General features: G+C 48.8%; 1 protein-coding gene across 5 annotated transcripts in view; it reads right to left on the minus strand.

Moving 5' to 3' along the window:
• The window catches only part of LOC138498171 (zinc finger protein 605-like), a 195,866-nt gene that overhangs the window by 118,692 nt on the left and 64,559 nt on the right, over positions 1 to 12,615 (minus strand). The window lies entirely within an intron of this gene.

A 12,615-nucleotide genomic window follows, 5' to 3' on the forward strand; every position in this document is an offset into this window, starting at 1 on the left:
CCATTTCTCTTGCTACTGCAGGGGTATACCTGTCCAGCATAGTAGCAGCAGCACCCATAGAACCCGGGTCATCTACGCTCCTGCAGAGATAAGGTAAGCGTTTCAGGGACCAGGCGGGACTCTTGAACCCGGCACACTCCTGGGCTTCTCCAGCATGAGGTTACAATTCCTTTTCTCAATATTGATATTGATATTGATATTTTATTTCTATCGTGCTCGTACACAAGTGTTTCAGAGCGCGGCAAGGCAAGGGAGGGGAACATGGGAGAACAAAAACAGAGATCTTACTAGGCCCAGTGACATTGAGAACGCGCAAGTGCATGGGAGAGGGGGAGGGGAAAAGTGCATGGAAGGGGGGAGAAGTGGAAAGTGCGAAGCAGAGCAGAAACATAAATAACAATAAATAAATAATAAAGGCAACAAACAGTTTTAGTGCAGCCAGCAATTTGCAAGTGCTAGGTTTAAGGCAGCAGACAGGGTAGGTCTGATAAGTGCAGGAAGAAAAAGAGGGGGCTTTATGGGTACAGATACAGACCCCAGTGCAAAGGGTGGCCTGGAGGCAGTGCGGAGAGGGTGGCAGGGTGAGCAGGTACCTGGGCCCAGAGGACAGAGGGTGGCCAGGTGCACGGTGCCAAGAGAGAACAGATCAGCAGGGGAGAGGGGGAGCGAAAGCAGAAGAAAAGAGGAAGGTCTTGAGGTGCTTCCGGAACCAAAGATGGTTCTCCTCAAGTTTTAGAGTGGCTGGGAGGCTGTTCCAGAGGGAGGCCCCAGCCGAAGACAGAGATCTACCCCCAGCTCGTTTCTTTGAAAAAGGACTGACCCTGAGGGAGTTGGAGGTAGAGGAGCGAAGAGCTCGAGAGAGGAGGTATTTGCGAAGGAATAGCTGGAGATATTTTGGACCCAGGCCCCAGAAAGCCTTGTGGACAATGCAGAGGGTTTTGAATTGAATCCTTGCATCCACTGGGAGCCAATGGAGAGATTTCAGAGTTGGGGAGATACAATCCCAGGGCTTGAGGCCAAGGACAAGCTCGCAGTCCTGTTCTGGATTAGTTGCAGAGGGTGGAGAGTAGAGGCAGGTAGATTTAGAAAGAGGCTGTTACAATAGTCCAAGCTAGAGAGAACCAGAGCTTGGGATACCAGGAGCTTCTGGGGGAAGGAGAGGAAAGGCAGAGTACCTCTGAGGAGGTGCAGTCAGAAATCTGACTTTTTAGAGACCTCGGAGATGTGGGCGGAGAAGGAAAGGGTGGAGTCAAAGATGACCCCGAGGTTCTTAGCCTCGCAGGTAGGGGTAGGAGGAGGGCCAGAGAGTGAGGGGAAAGGATGGTGAAGGTGTGCCGATGAGGAGGATCTCCGTCTTGCTGGCATTCAGACAAAGATCATTGGCGGCACACCAATCTTGAATGGCAGTTAGGCAATCAGAGATGAGCGAGGGAGAGGAGGTGGCAGAGGGCAGCATGAAAATGAGTTGAGTGTCGTCAGCGTAGCACTGGAAATTTGAGCAGAAAGTGGCAATGCAGTGGGCGAGAGTTGCCAGGTATCGGTTGAAAAGCCAGGGTGAGAGGTTAGACCCCTGGGGAACACCACAGTTAGCGAGGAAGATAGATGAAAGGAAGGACCCAAGTTGGACCTCGGGGGGTCGATCTGCGAGGAAAGAAGTCAGCCAGGCCAGAGCCTGATCAGTGATACCCAGGTTTTCACGGAGACGGTTGAGCAGGATAGTATGGTTGACTGTGTCGAAGGCAGAAGAGAGATCGAGGAGGATGAGGACCGAGGGAATGTTAGAGTCAAGGTTGGAGAGCAGATCTTCACGGATGTTCAGGAGAGCAGTTTCCGCGCTTCTGGAAGCTCTGAAGCCAGACTGGTGGTCATGGAGACAGCCAACAGAATTAGAATGAAGGTTAAGCTGAGAGATGGCCAACTTTTCCAGGAGTTTGCCAAGAAAGGGAGTAATGGAAATTGGGCGATAGTTAGCTGAACAAGAAGGATCAGCTGTGGGTTTCTTGAGAAGAGGATGCACAAAGGAGTGCTTTAGAGGAGAGGGGAGGGGAAGGATCCCAAGGCAAAAATCAGCAAGGGCCGGAGCGAGGGTGTCAATGTGGTCCTTGATGGTTTTAGAGGAACAGGGATGGACCTGTTTTGACGAGGCTTTCATAGATCGGACTTGTCTAGCGACCTCGTCCGGGGAGAAAAGAAGAAAGGACGAGAAGGATGGTGGGGGGTGGCTAAAGGAGGGTCAGCAAGCACAGATGGGGAGGGGATAGGAGTGGTGTGAGTGAAGCGGGTAGACAGGATGTCCTGGGTTTTTGAAATGAAGTGAAAGGCAAGGGCATTGCAAAGAGCCTGGGAGGCAACAGGCGGGGTAGGGACTGCAGCAGGGTTGGCCAGCTCCTTGCAGATTTTAAAGAGTTCGGCCGAGTTGTTAGATGCCGCAGAGACACGAGCTTGAATGTGGACTCTCTTCTTGGTGAGGACGGAGAGTCGCTATTGCCTTTGTAGCAGGCGACAGGCCAGTTTGTCGGAGGATGAACAGGAAGTCCTCCATTTCCTCTCAGCCGCCCTACACTTACGTTTAAGTGTCGCTCGGTCAGAGTCATACCAGGAATTGCACTTGGCTTTGGACTTCAAACGGATTCTCATGACAGGGGCAAGAACATCAAGTGTATCAGAAATTGAAGAGTAGAGCAGAGACAGGGCTGTGTCAGGATGTGAGACAGCCAAAGGTGGAGGGGGGGAGAGAAAGTGGCAACAAAAGCCTCAACTGACACACGCTGCATGGGCCGGATGTCTGAGAAGGTAGGTGGCAGTGTTGGGGTAGGCTTGGCTTGGGGGGAAGAGAGAGAGAGATGAGAGGAGGGAGTGATCGCTCCAGGAAAGACGAGTGGTCAGAGGAATGGAGAGGGGAGGTCATAGGAGATAAAGACATTGAGTGTGTGCCCTGCAGAGTGAGTCGGGCCAGAGGGGAGGATGGACAGGGAGAGGGAGTCGCAGAGGTCACGGAAGAGTATAGAGGAGGAGCAAGGAGAGTTTAAATGTATATTGAGGTCACCGAGGAGGAGGAGTTGAGTGGTAGAGGCCAGGAGGGAGGAGGAGAGGTCTGCCCACTCAGAGAGAAATGAGGTGATTTGACCAGGAGGCTGGTAGATGGTAACCACAGTAAGAGAATGAGTAGGCGAGAGAGAAAGCCTACAGACAAGGCATTCAAAAGAGGAGTAGGTCTGTGTGGGAATGATAGAGGCAGGAATCCACTCAGGAAAGATCAGGGCTAACCCCTCACCAGACCGTGAGGATCTGGGTGCAGAGAGGATCTTGTAGCCATCAGGGAGGAGAGTGTCAAAGCTTGTGACAGAGCTGGCCATGAACCATGTCTCAGCAAGACCAAGGACATCAAGGTCTAGTTCTTTAAGGAGGTGGCAGATGTCAGAGGAGTGTTTGACAGCTGAGCGAGAGTTGAGAGTGTCAATATGAAGAAGGTTGCCAGCCTTAAAGACCTTCCAGGAAGGGGTACAGATCAGAGGTATGCCCTGCAGAGGAGAAAGAGCCCTAGGAGGGGCAGAGGAGGAGGAGGAGAGAGAGGGCAAGGTAGCCAAGGGGGGAGAGGAGGGGACAGCAGGAGATGAGAGATAATTGATGAGGCGAGGGAAGCGCCTATAAAAGAGGAGGAGATTGGCCTGTGGGCCTTGGACCATGACAGTGCCATTTAGGTAGACATTAATGATGACTTTAGAGGAGTCGAAGGAAGCCATGAGAACTTCCCAGAGAGTGCCACCATTAATGGGAGAGGAGATAGGGTAGAGCACCGAGACCATATGAGGAATCCATAGAACTGGCGAAGGAATGACAAAGAGTATGTCGGTGAGGGTCTGTCTGGCGGAAGCATTGGAGTAGGTGTCGGCGATAGGAAGACCAGGGTTAGAGGCCAAGATATCCTTTTTGAACTTCTTCCTACCAGACTTAGTGAGAAGGGAAGGATAGTCAATGGAGAAGCAGTTGGAAAAGATAGGAGAAACAGAAAGTGCCATTGGGGTGGAAGCGCAGAGAGGATGGAGATACTGGGGGGGGGGCTAAGGCGGGTAGGTGTGGGACAAAAGAGAGTCGTTAGGTCACTGGGCTGGCAAGTTACAGAGAAGAAACAGTATACAAGCAAAATATAGAGAATTTTGCAATGGGCAGCAAGATTTGACTTTTTAGCACAAATCAAAAACAGCAAGATTCGACTTTTTAGCACAAAGCAAAAACAGCAAGATTTGACTTTTTAGCACAAAGCATAAACAGCAAGAGTTGACTTTTTAGCACAAAGCAAAAACAGCAAGATTTGACTTTTCAATCTTGGAATCAGATGTTAGCAAAGGGTTTTAGGAAGCATTGCGCATCGGGATGTCAACATGTGAGTAACAAGCAGAAAGAACAGTGATAGTCAAAGGCGGTAGGAGTGAGTCCATGAGGAGGGAACTAACCCATAGTTCTGGAGGAGGCAAAGTCAAGGCTGTCCGGATTTCTTAGAGGAATGAGGTGGCAGCGTCATTGTGGTTAAGGTGCAGGGAGGACTCCAATTAGCGTCCCAGAAGCGGACAGGGTGCAGACAGGGGCCTTAGAAGTGGGCCTTAGAAGTGGGCCTTAGAATATCAGGGCCTTCTGTGCCCAAGTCTCTTTCATTCAAAGTATCTTTCTTTAGAGGGCCTTATGTACCATAAACAAAATGTCCTTCTACTAATCTTCACATCTGCCGATTACTCTTCACCCTTGGATCCTCTTCAGCCGGGCTCCGAACCTTCTCTCAACGTTAGCCGTTTTAAGTCGGGCTCAGACCAACAACTCGCTGTGGACATCCCTGTCGGGGTCACCTTTGTCGTCACAATGTTCACAGGTGTATTACTCTTCACCCTAATTTGTAGGCATCCCTCAGCCGGGTTCACATTTGCCAAAATAACAGTGTTCACTTTTCTCACAATGCAGGATTCGCTTCCCTTAGCTTTCTCGTAGAATCCCTCCATCCAGTTCACATTGCCATTTTAACACAGTTTAAAGTGAAAGTAATTCTAGACCCCTCACGTTCTTCCCTTACCCAAGTCCGGGTCTCAGCCCCCAGTCAGGCTTTCCCTTAACTCCACCAGTCAGGCTTTCCCTCAAGTCCCGCAGTCAGGCTTTCCCTTAAGCCCCCAGTCAGGCTTCACACAGTTCTATTACCACATAAGGTTCCCCTCCGTCGGACACAAACCTTTCTCAGTGGCTCTTATGCCTTGGCTTCCCTCTGTCGGGCGCGAGCAGCTTGGCCTACCAGTATTTGTTGGGTCACAGACTTTCAAGTGGGTGAGGACTTTCACGGGAACCCCAGCCTGACCACTCATTATTCCGCTCTCATCATTCCTTGTGTACGCTTCCCTCAGCCGGGCACGACCTGTACTGGTTTTCACGTTCGCCCCAACGCCTCTTGGGACCTTTAGTTGCTTTATATCTACTCAGGGATTCCCTTTCTCGCACTTGAGTACCCCTTGTGCTACACACCCTCATTCCAGCCACCCATTCGCTTCCGGGGGTCCCTCTCTTTACCCGTTGTGAGACTTACTCGACTAGCGTGGTGAAGGAGGGTAGCTTCCTGGGTGGGGGGGAGTTCTGGTGAGAGGTCAGGGTCTCACCACCTGCCCCTCCTTCACCTGGGCTTCCTCCTACATGCCCAGGGAAAGCACGCTTTGCAGTAAACACAACCAGCAGGCTGCAGTCTGCCTTCTTTAGCCCTAGGGAGGTAAGGCCCTTAGCTGGACTGTAACCCCACACAGGTACTGGCCCAGCACCTCGCCCTTCCTCCTCCTCTGGGCACTCTCCACGGCTTCCTCTGCTCCCTCCTGCGTCTTGGTGTGATTGGGTCTGTGGTAGGGACCCTCTGCTGGACTCAGCCTTGCAACCTCCCTCATCTGTTCCCAAGAGAAAATGCCTTCTCTCTCTTTGCAGGCCCCTTTTTAGCACCTGTGTGATATTAACAGGCTGCAGGTATGTGGTTAGGGTTGGGCCTGCCCGACTCTGCTTGGCCTCGTTAGTGTGACAAAATGGCTGTCGTCCATAGGAGTCAATGTTAGGGAGAATTCTCTGTTTAGGCTGAATTTCCTAACCTAGTGAGTCCCCCAGCAGCTTTGCTGGATTTCTGGAGTTTGTTTTTTTCCATCCTACCAAGAGTGAGACTCTTTTCTCCCACTCTTGGACATGAATGTGGTTGATTCCTGTGAATGTCAATGTGTTCTATGGGCTATGGGGTCTTTTACTCCATAGGGTCTCATGTGTTTTTGCTATGTGTATTACACCGCACCCTCCGTGCCGTAACACTGGGGCGTCCTAGAGGATCCCCACCATAGACTCCATACCCTGGGACTGACTACTGTCTCCCAGGGCATGTAAAGTCACCATTGGCTTTACTAGACCTAAATTTACTAACAGAACTAGTACAAACCATCCTATTGTGGACGTACTAGTAGGGGTAATTGCTTCTTAAACTTTTTGTTCTAAACTGGTCCAACCTCTCTGTGACAATTTGCTACAAAGACTCGATGTGCGTTTCCACTGTGATACTTGTTGGGACATATCGCCTTGCCTCTCTCCGAGTGGGCCCGGCCTCTGAACTTTGTAATCCACAGTAGAGCCTGCCTTGCGGGCCTTGCATTTGCTTCGTAAGAGTGTTGGTACTGAGTTGGTTTCATACCCTGCCTTTTCTCTCCCGTTCTAACGAATATTAGAGTGCCATCTAGGTTAAAGCATTCACCTCTGTGTGCAAATAAGTGGTGCCGTTGAACCTGGACTTGTCGAAATATTGTTAGGGGATTGATATACTTATAGTAATTGTAAATGAAGTTGTTTGCCGTATTAGTGCCAGAGTGTTTTCATAGATGTGTCCTTAAAATAAATAATTATATATCTTTACACCCAAGCTCTGTTCCGTGTCTGCTTGTTCTACTGTGTAAATTGCCCTATCTTGTATACTCCACATACTGCCTAACTCTTCTTGAGGGAAGTCTGACTGCTCAGCCACAACTACCAGGTGAACCTGTGTGGTACAGACTGCTACCAAGTGGGTTTACTGCCAAACACCTGTAAGCCTAAATCTTTTGCAGTGGTCCCAGAGGGAACTGCACAGGTTTCTGCTTAACAGTCAATGGCCCAGGGATTCCCAAGGGTAATCTTCATTCCTCCTTGTTGCTGCTTCTTCACAGTATTTAGAGGACAGATTGAATGAAGGGGATTCTGGGAAATGTAGTGAGTTGTAGATCTTGGGAGAAAGTTGGCTGAATAATTATTTGTATTTGTTTTATTTATACCGCGCAGCCATCGGGCCCGTAGGCATCAGGGCGCATATTTGTGCAAAGTTACAGTAATGCATATATACAGGCAATAGTTACAAAAACATGATATTAACAATGTTACAAGCTACATATATTACAGTGATTACAGTGCCAGAGGCTAAGCAGTGGAAAATACCCCTGGGGTGTACAGACATCGAAATGGAGGACAGAGCGGGAGTCTGCAGGAGAGGGCATGGATTATGTCTAGCAATGATCAAGGAGCCAAGATTTAGTTTTGGCCTTGAAAGTGTTAAAGGAGTCTTCAGCTCTAATTGTGGCGGGGAGGGAATTCCAGAGCTTAGAGGCTAGGACAGGGAAGCTAGTGCCCCCTGATTTCTGAAGTTTAAACCTCGGGATCGAAAGGCAGTGAGTCTGGGCAGTTCTTAGAGGTCGGGCAGTCGAGTGGCGGGACAGTCGAGTGCAGAGGTAGATAGGGGCCTTGTTAGCCAAGCATTTGTGTGGGAGGGCCAGTGTTTTTAGTGAGATTCTTTGCTTGACAGGAAGCCACTTTAGGTTAGTTCTAGAGTCGGAGATGTGGTGGTTGCGGGGAATGTTTAAAGCGGCACGAATGGCGTTGTTCTGGGTAGTTTGGAGTTTGTTCATGTTCTCTTGGCTAGTGCCTAAATACAGAGCGCTACAGTAATCTATTTTAGCCATAATGAGAGTTCTAGCTAGAGTGACACTGTTGGGGGTGGTAAGAAAGGGTCTGCAGGCTGCAATAAGTTGGCACGTGTATGTAGAGGCAGATCTGACTGCATTTATTTGTCTGGATAAGGATAGGGTGGCGTCCAGGTAAAAACCAAGCGTTTTGGTATCTTTCAGAACTCGTATGATGTTGCCATCTATGGTGAAGGACTGATAAGACGGGTCTAATTTGCTCAGGTGTTGTGAGGTGCCCAGGATAAGGAGCTCCGTCTTATCGTCATTTAGGCATAACTGGTGTTGAGCCATCCAGGCTTGGATGACCAGATAGACGTCGTTAAGGGCCTTGGTGTCTGCCAGATAAACACCTGTGATAGGGATAAGTATCTGGGTGTCATCAGCGTAGTTAGTGTAGGAGACACCCAGATAGTCGAGCACATGAAAGAGTGGTTTCGTGAAAATGTTATAAAGCGTAGGTGACACGCAAGACCCCTGAGGTACGCCACAGTAAATTGGGGAAGGGTCCGGAGCTGCAGAGGGTGCAAAGACCCTCATGGATCTGTTGCTTAAAAAGGATTTGATCCAGGCCGCAGCGGAGGGCGAGAAGTTGGCAGCGGAATGGAGGTGTCTACATAGGATCTGATGGTTGACTAGATCAAATGCGGCAGAAAGGTCGAGGAGTAGAAGCATTGCTAGTTTGCCCTTATCCTTCAATACCTCAATTTGGGTTTTTAAGTCTATTAAAGCAGTTTCCGTCCCATGTCTGGGTCGAAAGCTGGATTGTCGTAGACCTAGCAGGTTGTTATCTTCCAGATAGTTTTGGATCTGGAGGTATGCTGCGCGGTCCAGAATCTTGAGCAAAAACGGAACCGTGGTGATAGGGCGGAAGTTAGTAGGTATGCTTGGGTCGAGGGAGAGTTTCTTGAGCAGGGGGAACACCCAGGCGTCTTTTAAGCTGTCTGGGACAATACCTGTTTTAAAGGAGGAGTTGATGAAGGCCGTAATGAAGGGGGCCAGATCATGGGCAGAGTCCTTAATAATGGGAGCGGGGCAAGGGTCACCTTGGCAGTTAGAAGGTTTCATTCTCAGGATGATGTTTTCTACCTCGGTAATGGTGAGCGGTGAGAAGGCAAATGGTATGGTGTTAGCAGTGTCTGAGGGGAGTGTCCTAGCAGGGGAGAGTGAGCGGTTATCGAGCTTCAAGCTATCCTGCTTGTCTTTAATTTTGGATTGTAGCGAGGAGATTTTATTTAGTAAGGCTGCTTGAATATTAGAACACCATTTACTATCTTTAGTGCACGTGTCTGGGGGGGGGGAGACTGGAGTTTCTAGCTCTTTTAGTATTTTGAAGAGTTCTTTTGTATTTGAATCGGCTTGCAGAATACGATTGTTGAGGGATTCTTTTTTGGCGGTGATGATAGCGTCTTTGTAAGTGAGTGAGGCCAGGAGGAAACTATCTTTATGCTCATCGATGGGGTAGCTTTTCCAGCGGTTTTCCGTGCAGCGTTTGATTTTGCGGAGTGTTCTTAACTGAGGGGTAAACCAAGAGTTAAGATGTGCTCGGGGTTTGGCCTTCCTGAGTTTGATTGGTGCTATAGAATTAATGGCCGTGAGCATGGTTTGGTTATAGGTGTCTGCTAGGGCGGTGGGATCGGAGCAGGTGTAGGTGGCCGCGTTGAGGGAAGGGAGTCACAGAGGGAGAAGTTTCTCCTTAGTTATGTCTTTTTTACTTCTAGTAGGAAGAGCTGGGGCTATCGGTGTCGGGACTCGCGGGGTAGCTTTGATATTAAAGGTTATGATGTGATGGTCAGACCATAAGCAAGGGGTATTGTCGAGAACCTTGATATTACAATTAGAGCCGGCTAGCCAGTCAATAGTTCTGCCTTTGATATGGGTGGGTTCTTGAATGTACACGATGAAGCCAAGGTCTGTTAGAACATTCTCCAGATCAGTTGCCACAGGATCTTTAGGGTCGCCGAGGCCTAAGTTGAGGTCGCCTAGGATGATTGTCTGTGAGTTATTTTTGGTTTTGTCAATGAGGAGAGTGGATATTTCACCGATAAAGGTTGGTGCCGGGCCTGGGGGCCTATAGATAAGGTGGAGGGTGGCCGTTTGGTTGGGCGTATTATAAAAAAGTTTGTCAACAGAAAAACAGGGATTATGTAATTTGTAGTGTTTCACTGAAGAGGAGGGCAGGTTATTGTCAGAAAGGGGAGAATAGGTGTATCATTTTGGATGAATGTGTTTTCTCCGACCTTTTCTTAAAAGGAAAGTACTGGGTTAGGATGGGACTGTGGTGGCAATTTCCCATAAAGACTGAGGGGTTGTAGGTTAGGGGTGTATCGCAAAAAAGGGGTTACCGTACCTCGCCGAAGGGCATTCCTTCCGCGGGTCCCAAGCTCATGTGATCCTCCCTTGCTTGTCTGGCCCCATGGAAGGGATCCAAGCGCGATGGCCCTCCACTGGCCACCTGAACAAAGGATCCCCGGGGTCTACCACTGAGAACACCCTCAGGTTTCTCACAATACATATATTGAAAATCATTGACCTACGTCATTGTCATCCTGAAACAGCTGTTCGTCATACAAGTCAGTCAAACGCTGTGTGGGGGAATGCATAACAGTCCTCCACTTGGTTCCGTCTTCATCTGTCTCATGTAATAACACCATGCCCTTTTTTGTCACTGCTGCCTCTAAGTGTACTATGATAACCGTGCCTGGGGCAATGTCTTTGGAAGAGGCTGGCCTAAACAAAAATTCTGCTGGTCGTCTCAATAGCTGATCCTTAATTTTGGGAACCCATCCTAACAAAATGTGGACCCCATTGACAAACAAATGCGTGTAGTGGCATTCCTTGCATTGCAATGTGGCCACAAAATGTCTGTAATGTTGCTTTTGCCTTTACATTGTTTATCTCGGGGGGCTATGCCCTTTTCCGGCAATGTGATTATCATATTCAACTTATCATTATGTCTCTTCACAATAGGTTCACTTGTGAATCTCTTCACTACAACAATGGTGACCTTACTCTTGTCCCTATCCCTCTTGTCCCCATCGTGATTGTTAATTCTTGCGTGGAACGAACAACTATTACAGCCCAAGTGAATCCCTGTGTGTCCATGACTAGGTCAGATATAGGAAACCTCTCCTCCGTGATGCACGGTTTGGTTGCTCCTGTATCAACCAAAAAATAAAATGTTTTATCCCCCCCACATCTTCACCCCTACACCGGGGTTCCTCTTATAGGTCTGGAGTTACCGATAGTACTGGGCATGTCAGGGCTTTCTGTGGGCTGTGTTGGGAAGGGGGTGCCTCCCCCCCAGGCGCTTTAAAGTAAGGTGAGATGCATTTGAGGCACTGTAATGAACATGGGGCTGTGAGGGGGTCAATGAGAGGGACGCTTTCCCATCCAGCAGGACCCCATGATAACATCATCAGTTATAGTATATTCATATGGTATGGCCCAAGGTGCCGGCGGCATTGCTATTTTACGTAGATATTAGTATTCCTAGGTAGAAGAGAGGGTAAGCGTGGTAAAGGCGGCATTACATGCACTAGGCCCAAATTCAACGGCCACAGAAGTCTCCAGTCATACCCGAGCTCCCGTGAAGACAGTACGCACCCCCTCCCACCACACTGCTTGTTCATTGTTCTTGAAGTGTTGCAAAGACGTGTCTTGCACTCACGAGGAATGTGCCCTACAAGGCCATGATCAGGGGCCGGTGCATGGTGTGCAGGTTCTCACTTTGGCCAAAGCATGACCCGGCCCATTGCTGAGTGACCATGAGTTATAAGCCCATATAACTGACTAAACCGTAAGATCCCCGAATTCCATGACACCAGGTGCTCTTTGATCATCAACCCCTAAGTAACAAGTCCTGAAATGTTCAAAGAGGATGGACAGGAAGCATAGTTTCAACAACAATTGTGTGATTGTATTGCGAGGTGCTGGGATACATTATAGTTCAAAACGAGGGCAGAGACCTTGGAGCCAGATGGCGCATGAGTGAAATGTGCGGGTGAAGGTTACAGTGCCCTGGAACCTCCTGTGTGTCTGTTTTGAAGCCTGCTAAGTGCACGGTATGAGTGAAAAGCTATATAGTAGGAGTATAATTAATTTGTTGTCCGAAATTCGATGTGAGATGATGAGCCCCTGTGATAAAATGGGACAGAGTTCATAACCAAAACACCCGCTGGGTCAGGCTCTGTTGATACTAGGCAGAAAGTCCATATGAAGGGTTAAATGTTGAGATATAAAGAAAGGGAGTAATTGACAGCTCACTGGGTCAATAGCAGAGCAGAGTTCAGGGGGATGACTTTGATGGCAACAATTGTCCCTTCTTTGTTTTTGTTTTTGGTTGCCAGGGGACGGAGGAGGAGCTTTTGAAGGAGGACGGTTGGAGCTGGGCGTATTGAGAGAGCAGGAATAAAGAAAGGGAGTTGTGCCGTTGCACAGAGATGAACAGAAGTTAACGAAATACATATATATATAACTTAGGCGATAGTTCGAAATCGCTATTGACTTTGAACCTCGGGAGGCCGAGAGAAAACAAAGAAGGGACAATTGTTGCCATCAAAGTCATCCCCGAGGGAGACAAGGGATAAAGAAGAAAGAGAAAAGTCTAGTTATCATAGGAAACTTAACAAAT

Source organism: Ambystoma mexicanum, chromosome 5q, assembly GCF_040938575.1.
Source record: "Ambystoma mexicanum isolate Mex_15411 chromosome 5q, UKY_AmexF1_1, whole genome shotgun sequence".
In the NCBI taxonomy this organism is placed as follows: Eukaryota; Metazoa; Chordata; class Amphibia; order Caudata; family Ambystomatidae; genus Ambystoma; species Ambystoma mexicanum.